The sequence below is a fragment of the Pongo abelii genome, chromosome 9 (genome assembly GCF_028885655.2).
Source record: "Pongo abelii isolate AG06213 chromosome 9, NHGRI_mPonAbe1-v2.0_pri, whole genome shotgun sequence".
Classification (NCBI taxonomy): domain Eukaryota; kingdom Metazoa; phylum Chordata; class Mammalia; order Primates; family Hominidae; genus Pongo; species Pongo abelii.
Window position 1 is genome coordinate 25548796 of NC_071994.2, and position 26440 is coordinate 25575235.

The 26440-nt window shown below is 35.8% G+C and overlaps 1 long non-coding RNA gene across 2 annotated transcripts in view; it reads right to left on the reverse strand.

Moving 5' to 3' along the window:
• Positions 1–848: 848 nt before the first annotated feature.
• LOC134762151 (uncharacterized) overlaps positions 849–26440 on the reverse strand; it is a 123015-nt gene continuing 97423 nt past the window's right edge. For both annotated transcript variants that reach the window (XR_010141856.1, XR_010141855.1), the window contains exons 4-5: positions 2353–2428; positions 849–1986 (exon numbers count right to left, since the gene is read on the reverse strand). This is a non-coding gene — a long non-coding RNA (uncharacterized LOC134762151). The remainder of the gene's footprint in view (positions 1987–2352; positions 2429–26440) is intronic.

Genomic DNA, 26440 nt, shown 5'->3' on the forward strand with positions numbered 1-26440 from the left:
ACAATATATTCCCAAGTTCTTCCTCTCATCCAATATGATACTCTTCTCATGTATATGACTTTGCATAGTCTATAAATTCAAATACATTGTTAATTTTTTTTTTACTTTAGAAAACCAATTATTTTTAGGGCAATTAAAATGAGAACAAAACACACATATTTATCTAAATTTTAACCATTTCCATAAATAGTTTTTGTGTATGCATGTGTGTGTAGAATCGTGTTTCTGCCTGATATCAGACTGAATAACCTTCTTTTATATTTTTTTAATATAGATGTGTTGATAATAAATTATTTTAGAATTTGTTAGTCTGAATAAGTCTCTTCTTTCATTTTACAAGTACATTTTCAGTGGGTATAAAATTTGGGTTGACAAATTTTATCTTTCAGCACCTTAAAAATGCCAATTTTTCTCTTCTTTCTTACAAAGTTTCTGGCAAAATCTGCTGTAACACTTATTTTTGTTCTCTCCATAGAATGTGTTTCGTTTCTAGCTTCTTTCATGATTTTTCTATTTATCTTTCACTCTACTCAGTTTGCCTATGAAGTGTTTAGGACTATGCTTGTATATGTGTGCACATGTGCATGTGCGTGTGTGTATGTATGTAATAGTTACATTGCTTTAGGTTCTCTGAGTTTTTCAGATTTGGAGTTTGACTTAGTTCATTATTTTGAGAAAATTCTTGACCACTTTTTGGATATTTTATCTTTCCAATTATCTGTCTCTTCTCCTTCTGTTATTCCAATTTAAAAAAAAAAAAAAAACAGCTTGTATCATTCACAGAGCTCTGGCACAGAAAGCCAGCACTCACATTTTGTCTCACCTTTGAAGTCCCTATCTGTTCTTAAAGTTTGAGCTGGCCGGGTGCGGTGGCTCACACCTGTAATCCCAGCACTTTGGGAGGATGAGGCAGATGGCTCACGAGGTCAGGAGTTCAAGACCAGCCTGGCCAAGATGGTGAAACCCCATCTCTACTAAAAAATACAAAAATTAGCCAGTCGTGGTGGTGGGCACCTGTAATCCTAGCTATTCGGGAGGCTTAGGCAGAGAATTGCTTGAACCTGGGAACTGGAGGTTGCAGTGAGCCAAGCTCTCACCACTGCACTCCAGACTAAGTGACAGAACAAGACTCCGTCTCAAAGGAAAACAAAAAAAAAAGTTTGAGCTAATTGTCCTGCGTCCTCAGCTCATTAATAGGTTCAAAAAAAGTAATAATTTTGTAGCTTATGTGATTTTCCAAGCTGTTATGATAATAACCCTGTTTCTTTCTGCATACATATTAATCATAAAATAAGAGTAATAACTACAGTATTATACTTTCTTATATAGACCCTTCAGAGATACATTTACATAGATAACATTCATTCTGTCTCCACTGCATGTAAATCATCGTTTTATTTAAATCAGTGTTTCAGTTTTAACTTCCTATAATCATGCAAATATTATTCATAGCAGGATGAATATTATTTTAGGAATATATATCTTTCTTATGCAATATTTTGGGTTTTTTAGGAGTTCAAAGCTTCCTTATTTTTCCTTTGCTTGCTTTTATTTTATATATAACTAATTCATCTACAAACAGACAGAAAAGTAAATATAATCACAAAATAGTGATATGCTTATAATCTGGCTCTTTGGGGGCAAGGGAGTAGCAATGATTGTTGTGCTTGTTAATTTACATAGTGTAGATACTCTTGCCATGGCAAATTTCAAGTTATTAGTATTTCAAAAGGGGATGGCAAAAGCTTTAAATATTTAACCATTGACTCTCAAGAATCAGTGTGAACTTGTATCTTATACTGCTCAGGTTTCCATAACAAAATACTGTAGATTGAGTGGCTTAAACAACAGAAATTTATTTCTGACAATTCTGAAGGTTTAAAAAGTCTCAGGTCAAAGTCTGGCAGGGTTTAATTTCTAGTGAGGTCTCTCTTCTTAGCTCTCAGATGGGCTGGCGTCTCATTGCATCCTCTCACGGCTTTTCCTCTGAATGTGGGGAAAGAAAGAGCAATGGGTCTCATTTCTCCTTTGATAAAGACACTAATCCTGTCAGATCAGGCCCCACCCTTATGACCTAATCTAATGTTAATTGTCTGTTTATATCCCCTATATCCAAATAAGGTTACGTTGGGGATTAGAGTTTCAACATGTGAGTTTTGTTGGGACAAAAATTCAGTCCATAGCAACTGGCTTCAGCACACCACTGACAGCAGTAATATAAAAGTTTTATATTTTTCCCTGGAGTCCTATCATTTTGAACCTACCACTGTCCTGCTTGAAAGTGGAATAGGTGCTCCCTAGCACTGTTGAACTGTCTTCTTGGGGCCCATTCCTCATGATCCTGGGATTCACCTGTTATGTTAGGTGGCCTCTTCTTGAATCAGTGTCTTCTTCTTTCTTGATTTACTCTCAAAATTCAAGTTGCTTCCTGAGAAAGAAAGCAAGGGAGGCAATTTTTAAAGGACCCATATTTTTATTCTACTTTGATACTTTAATGGGATGTTGTTGAATAGAGTTCTAGGCTGGAAATATTTTTCTTCAGAATTTCAATAACACCATTCTTTTATGGTTTTCAATACTGCTCTCCAGAATTATGGTGCTATTCTGATTTTAATTATTTTGCTTGTCACATTTTTTTCCTACAAGCTTTTAGAATATACTTTTTATCAGCTACATTCTCATATTTCATGATGATGTACATAACAGGCCTTGAGTTGTGCTAAAAAAGCCAATGAAGACAAACAAAACATGTAAAAAAATAAAAGCAACATACTTTCTTTTAACATGGAAAGTATGACTGTCCTAGAAAACAAGAGACAGCTAAAACCTGCTTTTTCCTTCTGAAAATTTTATTATTAAGATAATAAATTTCATACTCTTAAATATTTTATTTTCATCTACTTATTCTTTGTTTACTTATTGGGATATGTCTGTTCAATACCTTCTGCAAAATATTTTTTAAAAGCAAACTTCAAAATATTAGATTTTCAGTGGCTTATTTTTATTCTCTGAATGTTGTACAGAGGTATATTGTGTCTTATTCCGGTTTATATGGGAGCAATGACATCTCATATTTCTGAGATGTACAAATAATTTTACTGAATTTGTTTCCCTCTCCAGCTTCATAATTTTTGTTTCCTCTAATTGTTTTTATTCTGTTTGTTTAGGTCTTTGTTTTGATGGCAGATGCTTCTCCTCAAATGTCAAATGATCTGTCACTGACTGTTTTTAAAATGCTATTTATACTTTAAATGTATAAAATAAATTATAGATGACACAAACAAGTGGAAAATCACTCCACACTCATGGGTCAGAATAATCAATATTATTAAAATATTCATACTGCTCAAAGCAATCTTCAGATTCAATTCAATCCTTATTAAAATATTAAAATTATTTTTATACAATTATAATAAACAATTCTAAATTTCAAATGGAACAAAAAAAGAGCCTAAATAGCCAACAAAATCCTAAGCAAAAAGAATGAAGTGGGAGACATCACATTACCTAACCCCAGATTATACTACAATGCTATACTAACCCAAAGAGCATGGTACTGGTATAAATATAGACACATAGATCAACAGAACAGTATAGAAGGCCCAGAAATAAAGCCACATATTTACAACCAACTGATCTATGACAAAGTTGACAAAACATACACAGGGGAAAGGACACTTTTTTCAATAGACGGTGCTGGGAAAATTGGATTGCCATATACAAAAGAATGAAACTGGACTCCTATCTCTCACCATATACAAAAAATCAACTCAAGATGGATCAAAGACTTAAATATAAGACCTGAAACTATAAAAATACTAGAAGAAAACCTAGGAAAAACTTTTCAGGACATTGGTTTAGGCAAACAATTCATGACTAAGGCCTCAAAACCACAAGCAAGAAAAACAAAAATAGACAAGTGGGACTTAATTAAACTAAAAATTTCTGCACAGCAAAATAAATAATCAGAATGAACAGACAACTGACAGAATGGGAAAAATATTTGTAAACTATGCATCTGACAGGGAACTGATATCCAGAATTTAGAAGAAACTCAAACAACAGCAACAACAAAAACAAATAACACCTTTAAAAAGTGGGCAAAGGGCATGAATAGACATGTTTTAAAAGAAGACATATAAATGGTGAACAAACATATGAAAAAATACTTATCATCACTAATCATTCAGATAAATGTAAATTAAAACCACGATGGGATACCATCTTACACAAGTAAGAATGGCTATTATTAAAAAGTAAAAAAATATCAAAAGATGGTGGCCAGGATGCAGCAGAAAGGGAGTATGAATACCCTATTGGTTGGCATGTAAATTAGTATAACCTCTACGAAAAACATGGCATAATATATGTGTGTGTGTACACACACACACACACTAGTATATGATTCAGCCATAAAAAATGAAATGATGTCTTTTGCAGCAACATGAAGTGAGCTGAAGGCCATTATTTTAAGTGAAACAACTCAAAAACACAAAGTCAAATACCACGTTATAACTTATAAGTGGATGCTAAATAATGTTTACATATGGACATAGAGTGTATAATAATGAACATTGGAGACTCAGAAAACTAGGAGGGTGGGAAAGGGGAGAGGGATGATAAATTACTTCATAGGTACATGTACATTATTCTAGTAAAGATTACCCTAAAAGCCCAAACTTCGCTATGCGATATAGCTAAGTAACAAAACTGCACTTATACACTTTACATTTATACAAATAATATAAATAAATAGCTGTTGAGGGGTTTGGATTCAGAGTATGATTACTTGTTGCATATCTAATTTTGAGCCTTTTTTCGTGGGATGATTATTTTTTCTAAATAAAATCCTGAAACTCAGACCTCGGAAACGATCACTTTAGATGCCATTCTTCTGAAATATGAGTTGAATAGAAGAAGGAGCTTGGTGATCTTCCAATTACATAAATAGAATTTTAATATCAGCTTTTGATATAGATTGTTCCTACTGCACCCCCATACCTGTGTCCTAATCCCTAGAGTTCCTGAGATTCAATTTCTCCAAAGAGTAAACTATCAGGCTTCTTGATTTTGCAACCATTTCACAGGATAAACTTAAGTTTTAAAGAAGTTTTAAAAGGAGACTAATTTATTCAAATTGGATGGTTTACTTTTGGATTTTCCTCAGAAGCAGAAATGTGCAGTCAAAGTAGTGTTCCATCCCTTTGTCATTCCTCGTCTAACGAGCAGATCTGTGACTCGAACTCCAGTTTTGCCTTACAAAGACTTTGACTTTCCCAGAGTTGCTGTCTACATAATTTTGCTGTTCATCTAGTCTATCGATGTAGGATACGAGCAAGGATCCAAACGTTGACAGCTGTACCAAATCCCACAAGGCATATAGGCAGATGTTGAAATTAAAACTAATGCAGCTTGAAGGGGAATAGAAAAAAAATCTGAGAACAAGTATCTTAGAATTACAAGCAAATTCTAGTTTTGTGCTCTTAATTTACAGGTTCCCCTTCCTTACCCCTCCACTCCACCAACAAACACACACACACACACACATAAACACACACACACACACACACACACACTCCGTCAGTGACTTAATTGGGGCTGAAATTTGGAGATGACTTTTAAATGTTGCATGCACAAGGGATTTCTGTGGCTCTTATAAGTCCTTGATAAAACTTTTCTACTTTGTGACAAGCTGGGGATATCACATTGCTGTGCTATCAGGAGGCACATTAATTTCATGAGGCCAATAAGTTCACCCAAGTTCTACCTATTGATTTTCATAATCCTCATCACAAGATATGTTGAATGCAGGACCATCACTACGAAAAGGAAGTCTTAATATGGATAACTATTATCTTAGCCAATAGTCTCTTCCTTATTTTGAAGTTTTCAAATAGTTATAAAGTGAAAATGCAGGATGTTTATAAGCATTTATACTGCATTTGCTATCTTGGATAGGTTATTCAAAAATTTTAAGTCTTGATTTGGTCTTTTTCATCAAAGGGTAGTATCATTTGAAATATTGCTTACATAGTTTTTAATTTATTACAGAATATTTTAAACAGAATGTGTCAAGGACGAAAGTCCCATAGGACCTTTCTCATTTTTTATTATTTTTTATTTTTGTAGAGATGAGGTCTCACTATGTTGCCCAGGCTGGTATTAAACTCCTGGCCTCAAGCATACTCTTTCCTTGGCCTCCCAAAGCGCTAGGATTGCAGATGTGGTCCAGAACACCCTGCCAAGACCTTTCTTTGATTGACTTTGACGACTATCTACGATAGAGGTTATTCAAGTTTATTGTTAAAAAACGTGAGATAGCAGAGACATGTCAACGGCATAGTGGAATGGGAAGTACTGGACCTTCATTTCCTCCACAAACACAATGATTTTACAACAATTCATGGACAGATTACCTTTGGAGTAATCAGCAACTAACTGAAAGTCTCCTGCGTCCTGGGAGGGGGGTGGGGTGCAAAAGCAGACTCAACTGAAGCCAATAGGAAGATTGAGGACAACTTTTCACCAGAGACCTTGCCCCTGGTGCAATGCCATATGATCAGAAAGAGACTCCCTAACTCCTAGCTTTACCCAGAAAAGGGAATGGGTTGATTTGCAAGTCCAGCTCTCTGAGGAGGTTCCTTAGAGGACTGGCTTTTGTCCTTTCAGCCTTGGAGTTCTGATGATCTAGCACAATCTAGCTATTCAGGGTAAAATGGATGCAGCAGTTTGTACTGGCAAATGTCATTGCTTTCTCTACCTTGCTCAGCACAGAGCAAAAGGATAAAAAATCCCAGATCTGAACTTCCTCCTGGGGATGGAAAGAGTTGATCCATGAGTCTAGCACCCCACTTTCCCTAGGGCTTCTCCCAAAATTAATATGTGTCTCACCAGTCTTAAAAATCACATAGATCTAGCACCATCTGCCCAGGAGAGAATGAAGACAGTGACTTGAACGTAGATGCTATATGACTCCCTCCCTGGCTCAGCAGAGAGCGAATTAACAAAAACCACAGCTGCCTTCAGCTCCCTGAGGAGGAAGAGAGATAGTAAAGAATGGCAGAACATCTGTTCAGGCTGAGGGTGGTGATCTTCTGCTGTGTAAGTCCAGTCTGTCATGATTAGGGGAGGTTTTGCTTTGTCTAATGTACAGACACCAACACAGGGACTCAAAAAAGAGAAAGAAAAAAGGAAGAAGAATAATGAGCCAAATATTTTCCAAATAAAGAAATCAAAAAATTTTCAGAAATTGACTCTGTTAAAATGGAATTGTGTAGTTTACCTAATAGAAAATCAGAAATAATTATCATAAGAATGTTCACAAAAATAATTGTCATAAGGATGTCAAGAGAACAGTGCATGGACCAAGTGATAGTTTTAAGAAATAAACAGAAAATATTAAAAAGTACCAAAAGGAAATTATGAAGATGAAGAACAAAATAACTCAACTAAGAAAAATTCGTAGAGGAGTTCAGCAGACTACATCATACATAAGAAAGAATTAATGAACTCAAAAACAGATTGCTGGAAATAATTTAGCCAGAGGAGAATAAAGAAAAAAAGAATGAATAAGAGTAAAGAAATCTCAATAAAATTATGAGACATCATCAAGCAGACCATTATTTGTATTATGAAAGGCCCAGAAGGAGAAGAGAGAAAAAACTCAAACGCATATTCAGAGAAATCATGGCTGAGGCTGGGAGTGGTGGCTCACGCCTGTAATCCCAGCACTTTGGGAGACTGAGGCTGGCGGATCACTTGAGGGCACAAGTTCAAGACCAGCCTCCCAACATGGTAAAACCCCGTCTCTACTAAAAATACGAAAACTAGCTGGGTGTTGTAGCAGTTGCCTGTATTCCCAGCTACTTGGGAGGTTGAAGCAGGAGAATCATCTGAACCTAGGAGGCAGAGTTTGCAGTGAGCTGAGATGTCACCACTGCGCTGAAGCTTGGGTGACAGAGTGAGACTCTGTCTCAAGAAAAATAAATAAATAAATAAATAAATAAATAAATAAATAAATAAAAAATAAATAATGGCTGAAGACTTCCCAAATTTGAGGAAGAAAATAGATGTTCAGATCCAAAAACCCAAAGGACATCAAATAAAATAAATCTACACTGAGACGCATTATAATCAAAATGTCAAAAGTCAGTGACAAACAGAAAATTTTGAAAGCAGCAAGAAAAATGTGACTGTTCAGATATAAGGGACACTTCCATGCTCCCTTCTTCTTGCCATAAAACTATCAGCAGATTTTTCACCAGAAATTTTTATTTCAGGCAAGAAAGGCATGAGTTGATATATTTAAAGTGCTGAAAGAAAAAAAATCTGCTAACTGAAAATACTATACCTGGATTATATATATATATATCTCTATATATTTTTTAACAAAGGAGAGATAAGCTTTTTCTCAGACAAGCAAATGCTAAGGGAGTTCATTACCAATGAACCTGCCTTACAAGAAGTGCTGAAGGGATTAGGTTGAAATGAAAGAATGCTGACCAGCAGTCTCACAGCTTAAGAAAGTATGAAACTCATTGGTAAAGGAAAATATATAAACAAATACAGAATACTGTATTACCATAATGGTGGTGGGTAAATAACTTTCAATTATAGCATTAAAAGTAATTATAACTAAAGAAATACTAAAAGATATGCAATATTAATATATGTAAGTTGTGAAATTAACATAAAATGCATGTGAGAGGGAAAGTTAAAGTGTAAAAAGTTTTTGCATGTGATGTAACTTGTTATATGCTTAGAACATACTGTTATAAAATATTTTTATGTAAGCCCTAAAGGTAAGAAAGAAGAAAAGCTAAAGAAGTTAGAGAAAAATGAGGTGAAAGAAATTTCAAAGAAAAAAATAACACTAATAGAAAACAACTAACAATATGTCAATAATAAATCCTTCCCTGTCAATAATTACTGTAAATGTAAACCGATTGCATTTCCCAATCCAATCCAACAGAGGAGTGAATGGATTAAAAAACTATGACCTAAGAAATTCACTTTAGATTTAAGGACACACATAGACTGAATGTGAAGGGATGGGAAAAGACATATTGAATGTCTATTCAATATGTTACCTTTTGGTAACATATTGTTACCTATTGGTAACATTTTGGTTACCTTTTGGTAACCAAAAGGGATCATGAGTGGTTATACCTATATCCAACTAAATAGATTTTAAGTCAAAACTTGTCACAGATGACAAAGAAGAACATTAAACATTGATAAAAGGGTTAATCTATCAGGAAGATATGATAAGTATATGTGCACTCCCTTACAGATCTCCTAGATATATAAAGCAAACATTTACTGATCTGAATGGAGAAATGGACAGCAATACAGTAATAGTAAAAGACTCAATCCCCCACTTTCAATGATGGACAGAACATTCAGACAGAAGACAAATAAGGAAACAGAGGACTTGCATAATACTATAGATCAAATTGATCTAACAGACATACACAAAACATTCTAACCAATGGCAGCAAAAGACACATTCTTCTCAAGTGCACATGCACCTTTCTCAAGGAGAGATCACAGTTAGGTCACAAAACAAGGGTTTAAAACTTTAAGAAGACTGAAATCATACCAAATATATTTTCTTACCACAATGGAATAAAATTAGAAGGAATAAATACCATAAGAAAAACTGGAAAATTCAAACATAAATGGAAATTAAACAACAATCTTGAACAACCATTCAAGCATCAAAAAAAACCATTTTAAAAAAAATAAATATTACTTTGAAACAAATGAAAATAAAAAACATGCATAAAAAATTATGGGCTGTATTTAAAGGAGTAATAAAAGGGGAGACTGTAAAAATACTCATGTTAAAAATATCTCAAATAGGCATCCTAAATTTCCATCTCATGGAAATAGAAAAAGAAGAACAAACTAGCCCATAGTTAACAGAAAGAAGTAAATAACAAAAATTAGGCCAGAAATAAATAAAATAGAGAATATAAAAATAATAGAAAAAGATCAGTGAAACCAAAAGTTGAGTTTTGAAAAGATAAACAAAATGGACAATCCCTTAGCTAGACTAAGGAAAAATGGTAGAAGACACAAATAAATAATATCTAAAATGAAAGAAGAGACATTATGACTGATGTCACATAAATAAAAAGGATCACAAGACAGTACCATGAACAATTATATGTCAAAAAACTGAATAACCTGGAATAAATGTATATATTTCTAGAAACTTCTAAGCCTAAATAATGCAGAAATATAATGTGAACAGACCTATAAGAAGTACTAATACAGGAGTTAAGAAGAAATTACTTAGGTAGATAGTGAGGGTATGGAGGTTTCTCAAAAAGTAAGAAATATAACTATCATATGATCTAGCAATACAACTGCTAGGTATTTTATCCAAAATAATATCAAGATCTCAAAGAGATTTTAGCACTCGTATGTCAATTGTAGCACTATTTACAATAGCCAAAATGTGGAAATACTCTAAATGGCCTTTCAAAGATGAATATAGTATATACATCCAATAAAATAGTATTTAGCCTTAAAAAAGGAGGAAATTCTACAAGGCATAACACCGTAGATGAACCTTGAGGACATTACGCTCAATGAAGCAAACCAGTCACAGAAAGAGAAACACTACATTATTCCACTTATATGAAATCTCTAAATAGTCAAATTCATAGAATTGTAAAGTGAAATGGTGGTTACCATGGTCTGGGGGGAGCAGGAAAGGAGGAGTTGCTCATCAGCAGGAATAAAGTTTCAGTAAAACAAGATGAATAAGCTCCAGAGATCTGCTGTACAACATTGCATCTATAGTTAATAATAATGTATCATACAATTAAAAATATAAGGGAGTAGGTCTCATGTCTTAACATGAGATTGGTAGTTCTTACCAAGCTAACATGAAATATATAAAATAAACCATATAGAACGTTGTTAATAACATCGGCTCTCAGTGGAACTCCAGAGTATCTAATTTTGAGCAAACTCTGGAAACATGCACTTTAAGCAACTGAGTAATGATTGCGGGTGGCTCCTATACCTAACTTTGTGGTTTACTTCTAGAAGGAAAATGCTGTAGACCTAACATACAAATCTAATGAGGTAGATATCCCTTTCTTCTTTCACAATCTTCATATTCACTTGTCACACTCTTCATTACTCAAATAACTGACAAATATTTGTTTTATCGCTTCTGACCCTTTGGAATCTTTGTGTTATGTGTCTTGTTTCTGGATTTCTTTCTTTCTTTCACAGTCTTTAAAAGCTCATGTGTCTACTTGAATAAACTTGTGGTTGATAAGTCTTTGTATATGCCTTTCATCATTTCTAGGATGCGTTAGCACGAAGTACCCTGGCAACCACAGTATCAACTACAAAGTCAGAAAGTAAGTATGTCATATTCCATTCCGGCCCTCAGTGTTTCCCTATAAAACACTCTCTCCTGGTCTCACTACACTTTTGGGCATTCAATACATATTCATTAGGCACTGAATGTCTTGAAAATTTCTGACATATGTCACCATCCTAACTATTACTTTGATCTGTTTTTGGACAATGGAAAAGTACTTCAATTTCAGAAAGCATATTTGAACTCTAACGCTTATGTAGCTCATCAGTGGCCTGAAAACCCCTTGGCAGATCCCCAGCAATTATGTCTATTCCACCAGCTGTAGGTTTTAATAACACAATTTCTAATTAGCTAAATATTAAATTAACTAAATATATAGCTCACCTGCCCCATATAACTGAATGATATTTGTTTACATATATTTATGAGTATTTTTAAACACAAGTCTTTTATTTTTATTTTCTATGAACATTGTCAAGTCAAATTCCAAGAAAGTAGAGGTTGAAAAATAATGTTTATGCTGGTAGACAAATAGAAAAAGCTAACACTTCTATACATTCAAATGAATTTATCAACCTGCCTTACACCATAAGAGAGGTAAAGAGGTGATATTAATTTTTTCATAAATGTTCATGTACTATAGAAAGGATATAAGTGAAATACAGGGAAGACTTTAAGCTTTATTCTCTGAGGGAATATGTTATAGTCTTCTTTCCTTTTTAAATAATCAAGTGTTTCCGCCAGGCACTCTTGGAAGGCTGAGGTGGGCAAATTGCCTGAGCTCAGGAGTTGGAGACCAGCCTGGGCAAAATGGTGAAACCCCATCTCTACAAGAAATAAAAACAATTAGCCAGGCATGGTGGCGTGCACCTGTAGTCTCAGCTACTTAGGGAGCTGAGGCGGGTGGATCGCTTGAGCCCAGGCTGCAGTGAACCATGTTTGCACCACTGCACTCATCTGGGCAACAGAGTGAGACCCTGTCTCCAAAAACAAAACAAAACAAAAAGTATTAAAGAAAGTATATAAGAATGAAGTGTTTCAAAGGGATACACTATAAGTAGAATAGGGCTAGGATTTGTTGGTGTGGATCATATCCACAGGCTCTTCTGGCCTGCATTCACAGAGGTAGGACATGCATTCCATGATAGAGTGAATTCTACTGACAGGGAATGGCGGAAATTGAAGAGGATTGTTTATGTCTCCATAGGAATGCTTTGAGTCTACCTGATCACTGCAAAACACCATATTGACTTTGTATAAGTAATGAGGAACTTCATTTTTTGTTTTTATTTTTTAATGAATTATTAGCAAAGTTTACTCCTGTGAAAAAGAGGTGGAGATAGCCAGATGCTTACATACCATAGTTTTAGGAGTATTACTAAAAGTATTATTATAAAACGTTACCTCCTGTAATCTAAATTTAGTCTTTGGTCATTTCTTGCCTGGGAAATTTACAACAATATTTCTAACTGGTTTGTGTGACTCTGATCTCTCTACTCTACATTTCTTCCCACAGACAGGAATAGGTAGATTTCTGAAGAAAAGTTGTAATCAGGTTTAAAAGCTGCAGGGAAACCCCATCGTCTGATTGAGAAAATAAAATGTCCAAATTGAGTTAAGTGATTTTTTAATATGTATCTCCTGCCTATTATTAATTAACTTATTCATAAATTTTTCTAAGTGCCTGGTATGTCCTAGCCTGTGCATCACCAGAGCTACTAGCCATAACAAACCACTTCAAATTTAATGCAACACATATTTTGCAATCCTTCTGTCTTTCCTGACATAGCCCCTCTTTCTGAAGTTATCTTTTACTTTCATTGTTCATCACTTCCACATTAGACATATATCTTATTATTTGCAAAGCTCAAAATAATGTAATCTATGTGTGTTTGAATCAGTTTCTTTGCTTTACCTAAAAGACTAAAAATGTATTAGTCTTATTAATTTTTTTAATTATAAGGTAATATATTTTGTTGCCAAAAAAGGGGAGGTAGCATATAGAAGAGTAATAGACTGTCCTGCACTATTAATTTTCCCACAATACTTTTAATGTGCATTTTGCTTATTAATAGTATACATACATAAAATATATAAATCATGAACCTACAGCTTTGTAAACTTTCACAAATTCAGCACACACAGAAATCAGGAATCATATCAAGGAAGAGTCCAGTAGCACCAAACCAACAGTTCCTTATTTCTTCTGATTGTTACTCCTCCTCAAGAGTAACCACTACCCTGATTCTTATTAGCTTGGCTTAATTTTGTCTCTTTTGAGCTTTTTGGAATAAAAATACTACAATTCCCTTGTATCTGCCTTCTTTTTTTTTTTTTTTTTTTAGGCGGAGTCTAGCTCTGTTGCCCAGGCTGGAGTGCAGTAGCGCGATCTCGGCTCACTGCAAGCTCCGCCCCCTGGGTTCATGCCATTCTCCTGCCTCAGCCTCCCAAGTAGCTGGGAATATAGGCGCCCCCCACTACGCCCGGCTAATTTTTTGTATATTTAGTAGAGACGGGGTTTCACCGTGTTAGCCAGGATGGTCTCGATCTCCTGACCTCGTGATCCACCTGTCTCAGCCTCCCAAAGTGCTGGGATTACAGGCGTGAGCCACCGTGCCTGGCCGTGTCTGCCTTCTTTTGCTCAGCATTATTATTATGAAATTCATCAATGACTCTGCATGCATTTGTGTATATATAAATACATATATAAATACATACACACATACATATTTCTGTGGAGTCTAGACCAGGAAATAGAAATGCTAGGTATACATAAGGTGAGTTTTAGTGGATATTGCCACTTAAAAGTGATTGAATCAATTTACATTCACAATAGCTGCTTTGAGTTTCCTGTGCTGAAGGTTGATTGAATACAGGTCTGTTGTACATATTTCTCATACTTATGGGATCAGTGTGCTATCTAGGGCCTTTACTTCTTATGGCATTGGAAGAAATGCAAAAGGGATGAGTGGAACCATACATTGTCTCTTCAGGCTGTAGTTGAGAGTGGTCATACTATCACTTCTGTTCATATTTCATTGTACAAATCAAATCACATAGTCAAGCCCCAACATCAGTAAGTGCCACATCTTTAGTGGAAAGAGCTGAAAAATCATGTAACAAATGTGAATACAGAGAAACATTGGGAATAACAATGCACCATAGCATAGTTTGCTCTCTTGATAACACTTATTTATATTCCTTCCATACAGGGAATGCCTTTACACCCCAAGACACGCTAAATTCCTGTCTAATCCTTTTATTAAGCGCAAAGGCTAGAATTCTATGCCTTATAACAGGTCAGCATTTTTCTCCCGCTGAATCTTTGGGGGAAAAAAGAAGTCTACTCTTAAATACCTAACACAGGAACAAAATGATCACAATAAACAATTACATTTAAAAGAGAGATGAGGCTGGGCAAGGTGGCTTACGCCTGTAATCCCTACATTTTGGGAGGCCGAGGTGGGTGGATCATGAAGTCAGGAGTTCAAGACGAGCCTGGCCAACATAGTGAAACCCCGTCTCTACAAAAAACACAAAAATTAACCAGGCATGGTGGTGCGTGCCTGTAGTCCCAGCTACTCGGGAGGCTGAGGCAGGAGAATCACTTGAATCCAAGAGTTGGAGGTTGCAGTGAGCCGAGATCACACCACTGCACTCCCACTTGGGCAACAGAGTTACACTTCATCTCAAAAAAAAAAAAAAAAGATGAATAGGGTATTTATAACAATCACTGTTTTTTATAAATTCTGGAATCTCAGTGAACAAATATTGAGTCTGGCTGTTCTTTGGCTATGAAACGTTCCTTGACTCTGAATCTGCTCACTGAGGTGGCTCCCAAGTCCATTTGTCTCTATAACTCTTGGATCAACCACTGGGAGATACTTTACCCACCCCCACTATTTTTGTTATTCATTTGCAAAGAAGCATTATAAAATATTTTATTGTTGGAGATTGAGATGGTTTCTCAGGCTGTTTCATGGCTACAGAAATGTAGGAGTCAAAAGATGTTAAACCTGAATAGTAGTTTTAGTCTTCACAGTCCAAACTAGGTATGCTTTTGCTGATACAATTCTTTTCAATTTTGGGGGGGTTTTGTTTGCAACTTTACACAACAAAAACACATTCACAATTAAGAAACGAGTCTTCAACTGAGACTTGTTTATGGGTCTGTTAGGCATATCAGGCTTCTGTTTATTTTTTTAGCAAAAGTGATCTACTGGTGGCTCCCTTGATTCTCTGAGAGGTCTTAATAAAGAATGTGAGGGCTATGGCCTTGTCCTGGTTTATGTTTCCATGCTGTATCCTAAGAAGCATGCCTTATATTTTCCATCTAGGATAAATGTTAATTTCACGGAGTTTTGTTGTCTGTGGAGACGGAAGACGACCAAACAAAAAAAGTTATTTTTCACCTGAGCAACTTCCAGAAAGTTTTGACTCTCTATGGATCCTCTCAATTCTATTTATAAGCAACCAATTGTTCTCTGAGTTCATCTCTTTCTCAGAGCACTTTGTCATAGCTGGCAAAATTTAGCTCATTTTTTCCTTTTTTTTACTTTCTGTGGAGAATCCTCTTTACACAAGGCCAAACGTCCTTTAGGTGAACTAACTTCTAAGTTATCACAGACAAGAGCTACAAATGGTTTTTCCTTTATATAACATGGATTTCCATTTTGTCTTACTTTCTGTCAGTTTCCTTACCGTTTTCCCAGACTCATGCCATAGTTTCCTTAAAACCTTTCTCCTGAACCCAAAGTTAACTGTCATTTTTTTACAGCTATATTATACTTCTAGGTACATCATTCTGTATCACCTAAATATTGATGGAACTATATTGCATAATGAACCACCCCAAATATCAGTCGCTTATAACAATAATGACTTATTCTTACTTATATGTCTGTGAGTCAACTGGAAGTTCAAGAGTCTAAGCAGTGTTTTACTGGGCTTGCTCCCAAGATGCACATTGGCATCAGGTGCACTGTACATGTCTGTAAGTTTTCTGTACCAGTGGGACAGCTGAGTCATGTTCTTATGACACAAATAGAAATGTAATAGAGTAAGACAAACATGTGATATGCCTTAATCCTAGAATCCAAATCCACATGCTATCAGTTCTGACAACACTCAATAAGCCAAGGAAAGTCAGAGTCCAATCTCAGCATCAGTGGGACCAAAAAATATATTTTGGCATTAATGAGAAGTGCAAAGTCATATGATGAATAAAGAATTTGAAGCAATAATACAATTTTATCCATTTTATCTTTTTATTAGCAGAAGTTCTTAATTTTGATGCAGTCTATTTTATTCTTCCTTATTCTTCAGTTGCTACTGCTTTTTATGCCCTGTTTTGGAAGTCTGCCCATCCCAAGTTCATGAAACTATTGTCCTATAATTTACTCTAAAAGCTTTGCAGTTTTATGCTTTGTATTTAGATCTTAAATCCAAGTGGAACTGATTTACTGTTTGGCATAAAATAAGGGTCTAAATGTATTTATTTTTTTCATATGGATAGTCAATTGACCCAACATCATGAATATGCAAGACTATCCTTCATCCAGCGCACTACAGTGTTATGTATATTAAAAATAAAATAAAAACAGGTGACTGTATGCAAATCTGTTTCTGAGTTCTCTTCTCTATTCCAAAATTATAATTTTTAATGCTTATGCCAATATCACATTGTCTTCATAACTATAGATCTGAATGTCTTGTTACATGTAGGTCATCTAGTTTTACTCTTTATCAATATTGCCTTTGCTATTCTTGATCCTCAATATAAATTTTAGAATCCTTGTATCAATAATCATGTCCCCCCCAACATATACATACAATCTCTGGAGTTTTAAATGGGTTAACATTAAATTTATCAAATGGTTTTAAGAAAGTTGATATAGTTACCATATATGAGTCTTCCGATGCATAAACATGTTATGCTTAATTTATATATTCTTTAATGTCTCTTGGGAGTTATCATAGTTTTCAGTGTAAAATTATTATATAGTCTTCTTTAGTTTTATCCCTTTTTGATAATTTTGTTGTGTTATAGAAATGACATTTTTATAAAATATTATTTTCAATTTTTGTATTACTAATTTATAAAAATATAGTTTCATACTTTTTCTACCTATTATGAATACATTCATAATATTTTATCAAATCCCTATTATACTCTAGGCTGTATATAATTTAGCCTTCAGCTATGTTTTCTCCACTTTTTTCTTAATAATATAAAACTGTTATACATATTTTAATAAAATCTTATTTTCAACTGTTATATTACTTATTTAAAATATGTATTAGTCCATTCACATGCTGCTATAAGGACATACCAAAGACTTGTAATTTATAAAGGAAAGAGGTTTAATTGACTCACAGTTCCACAGGGCTAGGGAGGCCTCAGGAAACTTACAATCATGACAGAAAAGGAAGCAAACATGTCCTTCTTCACAAGGTGACAAGAGAGAAAATAATGAGAGAAGGTGGGGAAAGCCCCTTAGAAAACCATCAGATCTCATGAGAATTTACTATCACAAGAACAGCATGAGGGTAGTCACCCTCATGATTCAATTACCTTTCACCAGGTTCCTCCTACTACACGTGGGGATTATGGGAACTATAATTCAAGATGAGCATTGGGCGGAGACACAGCTAAATCATATCAAAAGATAAATTCGATGTTTTAAATAGACCTATTCTCAATCTTATAATCAAAAATTAATGCTAATTGTGCAGCTGTTGGTTATTTCAGGGTTTCTACTTATTTGGTCATGTTATCTTGAAATGATGGCAATTTTATTTATTCTATTCAAATACTTAGGAATTCAAAATGTTTCTTGCTTTATTTCTATTTTGTTTAATAGTGCTATACCAGCTTTATACTATGAATAGTATCTACTTTTCCTTATTGTTGCATTCAATCTTTATACGTACTTATATTTAAAGACTCCTTATCATTTGCATTTCACAGTCCTCACCAGTTTTTATTAAGTCTGACAATCTTAGCCTTTAAATTGGAGCACTTAATAAATTTACATTTAATTTAATGCCTGTTTTAGTTGAATTTATATGGTAGCCATGAAAATGTGCCTCTAGGTACTCTTACTACAAGGAGTGTAATTGACCAGGGGCAAAGCTTTTGTGCTCTGAAATCAACATATATGCTTAGAGGAAAACCTCCCATGAGCTTTTCCCAGGGAGCAACAGAGAGTGGTTAAGTCGGGCTCACTCCTGGGAGATGTGGGACTCCTCTGGCATGTGACTCAACTTGAGCATGCCTCAATGACTTTGACAAATTTTCAGTCTAAGACGCTTTCTCACAGATTCTCTTACTTCCTTTCTTCTCTTCTTCACTAGAGATCAGACTTGCCCCATGATCTGATGGTGCTCTCAAATTCTCCAACCCCTCTCCCCCACCCCAGTTTCTTTCTCAGGTGTGTTTCTCGTGGTAAATTTCTTGCCATTTAATTCTCTCTTGGCAGCTGCTTCTTAGAGAGCCTGAACTGACTGTTTTATCTACTATCATTCTTTTTTTCTTTTATTTGTCCACCTGTTTTTATGTTCTTTATCATACTTGCATAATTTGGATTACAAAAATTATTATTCCATTCAATGATTACAACTTAATACATATAAATTATTTGCTATAACTTAGGTAGTTAACCATATGGCTTATAACATGAATCCCTGATTTATCTTGACTTAGTATAATCCAATGCAAATGATTACATTTAACACTGTTGATAATATTAAAATTTTAGTAACTTTTAACTTCATCTACAACCCATCTCCATTTCTGTGTGATTGTTGCACTGAATATTTTACCTAGTTAATACTTAATAAGCCTTATTGAGATATAATTTATATACAATAAAAATTTACCAGTGGTGGGTTTGCAATGAGACATATTTTGACAAGTGTCAGCCATCATATAACCACCATCACATTCATGTTATAAAAGATTCCTATCAGTCCCCTATTTTTTTGTTGTTATAAATCTTCTCTTCCTGCCTCTAATTCTTTGTGATGACTGATCTGCTTTTTGTCAATTGAATTGCCTTTTTTTTTTGCATTTCATGTAAATGGAATCATAAAATACATAGTCTTTGTCTTCTGGCCTTTCTCCTCTTAGGAAAATACCTTTGATATTTATTCATGTCATTAAGTGTAATGGTGGTTTTTTGTGTGTATTTTCTTAGGCTTTAATCATCTCTATTGAAAAGTCAAATCACAGTCTCACACTTGCTTCTTTGATGGTAGTACTTTTTTTCTTTTCTGGAAGATTTTAAGATTTACTCTTTGCCTTTGATTTTTAGTGGTCTTCTTATGATGAGCCTATGGTTTTGTTTTGTTTCATTTTTGTTTTTTGTTTGTTGTCTTTGTATTTATTCATGTTGAAATTTTCAAAGATTCTTAAACCTGTACATTGATACATGTCATAGTTTTGGAAAACTATTGGCCATTATCTCTTCAAATAGTGCTTCTGACCCATTTTACTGTACCCTTCTCCTGGGAGTCCAATTACATAGATAGTAGGGGTATTCTTTGAGTTCCATGTGTCTGTATTCTTATTCTATGGTATAGTTTCAGTTTGGATTATATAATAAAACATGTCTTCCAATTTACTTATTCTGGAACTAATTAATGTAACCTAGTATTAAAGCATCCAATGAATTAAAAATTTTAGATATTATTCATCAGTTCTAGATTTTTGATTTGATTATCTTTTAAGGATTCCAGTTGTCTTGTGGAATTATTTATTGCTGTCTATTTTCTTCACCATTTTCTTGATTGATTTAAACATATTATTTCAAAGTCATTGTCCATTGACTCCAATATCTTGATCACCTATAAGTCTACTTTTATAGTCCTTTTTTTTTCTATTGGTGTGTGTCCTATTTTTTTAAATGGAATCTCAAATGCTAGTTTAAAAACGTAAAGGTTATTGATGATCTTACCTTTCTTAAGAGTGGATTCACTCGTTTCTGCACTAGGCAGACAGGGTGAAGAATAATCAGAGTAATCAATTTGTGGGTGGTGCTGAGTCAAAGCCAGACTGAAGCCCTGGTAAGACTGAACCCTCTTTAGTTTTGCTCTTTTCTTTCTAAAATTTTTACTAAGAGTCTTTTGTGTACTGTGGGGTCCAGTCTTTTGCTACATGACAAGCCAATCTTTCTCTCTTTTTTTTTTTTTTTTTTTTTTTGAGATGGATTCTCGCTCTGTGGCCCAGGCTGGAGTGTAGTGGTGCAATCTCGGCTCATTGCAAGCTCCGCCTCCCGGGTTCACGCCATTCTCCTGCCTCAGCCTCCCAAGCAGCTGGGACTGCAGGCACCTGCCACCATGCCCAGCTAATTTTTTTTTGTATTTTTAGTAGAGACAGGATTTCACTATTCACAGATGGTCTCAATCTCCTGACCTTGTGATCCGCCCACCTCAGCCTCCCAAAGTGCTGGGACTACAGACGTGAGCCACTGTGCCTGGCCAACAAGCCAATCTTTCTGTTCTGCTTTTCAGCTGAGTTTTGTTTAAGTTGTGGCCCCTGTATTAGTCTGTTTTCATGCTGCTGATAAAGACATACCTGAGACTGGGAAGAAAAAGAGGTTTAAATGGACTTACAGTTTCACATGGTTGGGGAGGACTCAGAATCATAGCTGGAGGTGAAAGCCACTTCTTACATGGTGGCAGCAGGAGAAAAATGAGAAAGATGCAAAAGTGGAAATCCCCAATAAAAACATCAGATTTTGTAAGACTTATTCAATACCACAAGAACAGTATGAGGGAAACCTCCCCCATGATTAAATTATTTCCCACTGGGTTCCTCCCACAACATGTAGGAATTATGGGAGTACAATTCAAGATAAGATTTAGGTAGGGACACAGCCAAACCATATTATTTCACCCCTGGCCCCTGCAAATCTCATGTCCTCACATTTCAAAACAAATCATGCCTCCCCAACATTCCCCCAGAGTCTTAACTCATTTCAGCATTAACCCAAAAGTCCACAGTCCAAAGTCTCATCCGAGACAAGTCAAGTCCCTTCTGCCTATGAGCCTGTAAAATCAAAACTAAGCTAGTTACTTCCTAGATACAATGGGGGTACAGGTATTGGGTAAATACAGCCATTCCAAATGGGAGAAATTGGCCAAAACAAAGGGGTTATAGGGCCAATGCAAGTCTGAAATCCAGTGGGGCAATTAAATCTTAGAGCTCCAAAATTATTTCCTTTGACTCCAGGTCTCACATCCAGGTCATGCTGATGCAAGAGGTGGGTTCCCATGGTCTTCATCAGCTCAGCCCCTGTGGCTTAGCAGGGTATAGATAGCCCCTCAATCCTGGCTGCTTTCACAGGCTGGCATTGAGTGTCTGCAGCTTTTCCAGATGCACAGTGCAAGCTGTCATTGGATCTATCATTCTGGGGTCTGGAGAACAGTGGGCCTCTTCTCACAGCTCCACGAGGCAATGCCCCAGTAGGGACTCTGTGTGGCTGTTCCCACCCCACATTTCTCTTCTGCACTGCCTTAGCAGAGATTCTTCATGAGGGCCCCACCCCTGCAGCAAACTTTTGCCTGGGCATCCAGGCATTTCCATACATCTTCTGAAATCTAGGTGGAGGTTCCCAAACTCCAATTCTTGACTTCTGTGCAACTTCAGGCTCAACACCTCAAGGAAGCTGCCAAGGCTTGGGGCTTTCACCTTCTGAAGTAACAGGTTGATCTGTACCTTGGCCCCTTTTAGTCATGGCTGGAGCAACTGGGACACAGGGCACCAAGTCCCTAGGCTGCACACACCACAGGGACCCTTGGCCCAGCCCATGAAATTATTTTCTCCTGGGCCTCCAGGCCTGTGATGGGAGGGGCTGCCCTGAAAACCTCTGACATGCCCTAGAGACATTTTCCCTATTGTCTTGGGGATTAACATTTGACTCCTCATTACTTATGCAGATTTCTACAGCTGGCTTGAATTTCTCCTCAAAAAATAGGGTTTTCTTTTCTACTGAATGGTCAGGCAGCAAATTTTCCCAACTTTTATGCTCTGTTTCTCTTTTAAAATGGAATGCTTTTAACAGCACCCAAGTCACTTCTTGAATGCTTTTCTGCTTAGAAATTTCTTCCTCCAGATATCCTATATCATCTCTCTCAAGTTCAAAGTTCCACAAATCTCTAGGGCAGGGGCAAAATGCCACCAGTCTCTTTACCCTAAATCATCTCCCTCAAGTTCAAAGTTCCATAAATCTCTATGGCAGGGGCAAAATGCCACAAGTCTCTTTGCTAAAACATAATAAGAGTTGCCTTTACTCCAGTTTCCAACAAGTTCCTCATCGCTATCTGAGACCATCTCAGCCTGGACCTTATTGTTTGTGTCACTATCAGCATTTTTGTCAAATCCATTCAACAAATCTCTAGGAGATTCCAAACTTTCCCACATTTTCCTGTCTTCTTCTGAGCCCTCCAAACTATTCCAACTTCTGCCTGTTACCCAGTTCAAAAGTTGCTTCACATTTTCAGATATCTTTTCAGCAACATCCTGCTCCCAGTACCAATTTACTGTATTAGTCTGTTTTCATGCTGCTGATAAAGACATACCTGACACTGGGAAGAAAAGGAGGTTTAATTGAACCTACAGTTCCACATGGCCGGGGAGGCCTTAGAATCATGGTGGGAGATGAAAGGCACTTCTTACCTGGCAGTGGCAAGAGAAAAATGAGGAAGATGCAAAAGCGGAAACCTCTGATAAACCCGTCAGATCTCAGGAGACTTATTCACTACCATGAGAAGAGTATGGGGGAAACCTATTCCATGATTCAAATGATCTCCCACTGGGTCCCTCCCACAACACAGGGGAATCATGGGAGTACAATTCAAAATGAGATTTGGGTGGGGACACAGCCAAATCATATCAGTCTCCTGCTCTTCAAACAAAACTAGACTTCAGCAAATATACTGAGAAGATAATTAACCATGGAAATCAGGTCTCTAATGTCTTCCAAAGCTCTACCATTTCTGCCCCTATCAGCAAAGGCCTTTTGAGTTCTAACTCCTATATTTTTTGGCCCTCTTCCTATAGCCAAAATTATTAAATGTCTCCTGGGTAAAAGCAATTTCAGGGGGATAAGTTTATCTCTGATGGCCCTTCTCCAAGGAGTCCTTCTTGTTCATGTTGTTGTCTGTTCACGGTATTCAGACAGATGATTTTCATATTTTGTTCAATTATTTTATTGCTATAGATGAGGATACTGGTTTAATATAAGTTACATTTTTCCACTCACAAGTAGAAAGCTTTTCTTCTATATAATTGAGTTTTAAAATCTATTTTCTTATACTTTATGGGAATTTTCCTATATGTGGCTATTTCCTTGAAGAGACTGAAACCATGAACATCTTGAAGAAATAAATCATCATTAATTGAATATTTTTTGTAATACATACAATTTTATACTTTCAGAGGTGGATTATACCAGATTCCTTTGGTCATCTAATAAATCACGTGAACTATGATGAGAAAAAAATTTTCACATGTGAACATACACTGAAATATTTGGATATAATTGTGGGTTCAATAACATATCCATCTCGTGCATTTTTTGTCTAGGCTTTGGAGACCCTGGTCAAAAACCCCTACAAGGAAGTTATTAGGAAATGAGGTACTTATCTAGTTTCTACTGTCACACTTTTAGAGTCCTATATTATGACAAAGCATTATGTTTCTACAACTATAATTTTAATTTAAAGACCAAATGAGTAGTAACAATACATTTAATGAGCATTTGTGAATTTTGGTTGGCCTACATTTAATTTTATATGCTGAAACCAGTTTAACTTTAAGAAAATTTTATCTTTACTTTTTGATGAATCAAGATACTTCATGTTACCATTACAAAAGTCAACAGATATCACGGAGGCTTCTTCTACCCCATAGGTGTTTTCCTCAATCAGTGCTTTCAAGAGGTTGGGCAATAACCTTAGTTTTATCAATTGACTCTTGTCTTCCAAGACTCTGATGTTAAGTTGAACAAGGCAATAATAGAATTTATAGTTAGAGTGTGTAAACTCTGGTATCAATGCCTGAAAGAGATTGAAGAACAAGTCCTGTTACTGAGACATGTTGAGTTTCCCAGTAGAATTTACTCCATGACTCTTTTAGAAGGTCCTCACCCTATCTTTACAATAATCTCTCCTATTTGCTTATTAAAGAGTCAACTAACATGCCCAAGTAAACACATTAACACATCATCAGGCATTAAGCCCTATCTTAACATAATTTATTATTGTTCACTTCCGGAGCAAGCAGGTCTTTGCTTTTTTTCTTCTTCTTTTTTTTTTTTTTTTTAAATTATACTTTAAGTTCTTGGATACATGTGCACAACATGCAGGTTTATTACATAGGTATACATGTGCCGTGTTGGTTTGCTGCAACCATCAACTCGACATTTACACTAGGAAGTTCTCCTAATGCTATCCCTCCCCCTAACAGGCCCCAGTGTGTGATGTTCCCCACCCTGTGTCCAAGTGTTCTCGTTATTCAATTCCCACCTATGAGTGAGAACATGCAGTGTTTGGTTTTCTGTCCTTGTGATAGTTTGCTGAGAATGATGGTTACCATCTTCATCTGTGTCCCTGCAAAGGACCAGAACTCATCCTTTTTTATGGCTGTATAGTATTCCATGGTATATATGAGCCAAATTTTCTTTATCCAGTCTATCATTGATGGACATTTGGGTTGGTTCCAAGTCTTTGATATTGTGAATAGTGCCACAATAATCATATGTGTACATGTATCTTTATAGTAGCATGATTTATAATCCTTTGGGTATATACCCAGTAATGGGATCTCTGGGTCAAATGGTATTTCTAGTTCTAGATCCTTGAGGAATCACCACACTGTCTTCAACAATTGTTGAACTAATTTACACTCCCACCAACAGTGTAAAAGCATTTCTGTTTCTCCACATCCTCTCCAGCATCTGTTGTTTCCTGACTTTTTAATGATCACCATTCTAACTGGCATGAGATGGCATCTCATTGTGGTTTTGATTTGCATTTCTCTGATGACCAGTGATAATGAGCATTTTTTTCATTTGTCTGTTGATGGCAGAAGTGTCTTTTTTTGAGAAGTGCCTGTTCATATCCTTTGCCCACTTTTTGATGGAGTTGTTTGTTTTTTTCTTTTAAATTTGTTTAAGTTCTTTGTAGATTGTGGATATTAGCCCTTTGTCAGATGGTTAGATTACAAAGATTTTCTCCCATTCTGTAGGTTGCCTGTTCCCTCTGATGGTAATTTCTTTTGCCATGCAGAAGCTCTGTAGTTTAATTAGATCCCACTTGTCTATTTTGGCTTTTGCTGCCATTGCTTTTGGTGTTTTAGTCATGAAGTCCTTGCCCATGCAAGGACTGCCTGAATGGTACTGCTTAGGTTTTCTTCCAGGGTTTTTCTGGTGTTAGGTCTAACATTTAAGTCTTTAATCCATCCTAAGTTAATTTTTGTATAAGATGTAAGGAAGGGTTCCAGTTTCTGCTTTCTACATATGCCTAGCCAGTTTTCCCAGCACCATTTATTAAATAAGGAATCCTTTCCCCATTTCTTGTTTTTCTCAGTTTGTTAAAGATCAGATGGTTGTAGAGGTGTGGTGTTACTTCTGAGGCCTCTGTTCTGTTTCGTTGGTCTATATATCTGTTTTGGTACCAGTACCATGCTGTTTTGCTTACTGTAGCCTTGTAGTATAGTTTGAAGTCATGTAATGTGATGCCTCCAGCTTTGTTCATTTTGCTTAGGATTGTCTTGGCAATGGAGGCTCTTTTTTGGTTCCATATGAACTTTAAAATATTTTTTTTTTCCAATTCTGTGAAGAAAGTCATTGGTAGCTTGATGGGGATGGCATTGAATCTATAAATTACCTTGGGCAGTATGGCCATTTCCACAATATTGATTCTTCCTGTCTATGATAATGGAATGTTCTTTCATTTGTTTGTGTCCTCTTTTATTTTGTTCAGCAGTGGTTTGTAGTTCTCCTTGAAAAGGACCTTCATATCCTTTGTAAGTTGGATTCCTAGGTATTTTATTCTCTTTGTAGCAATTGTGAATGGTAGTTCACTCAT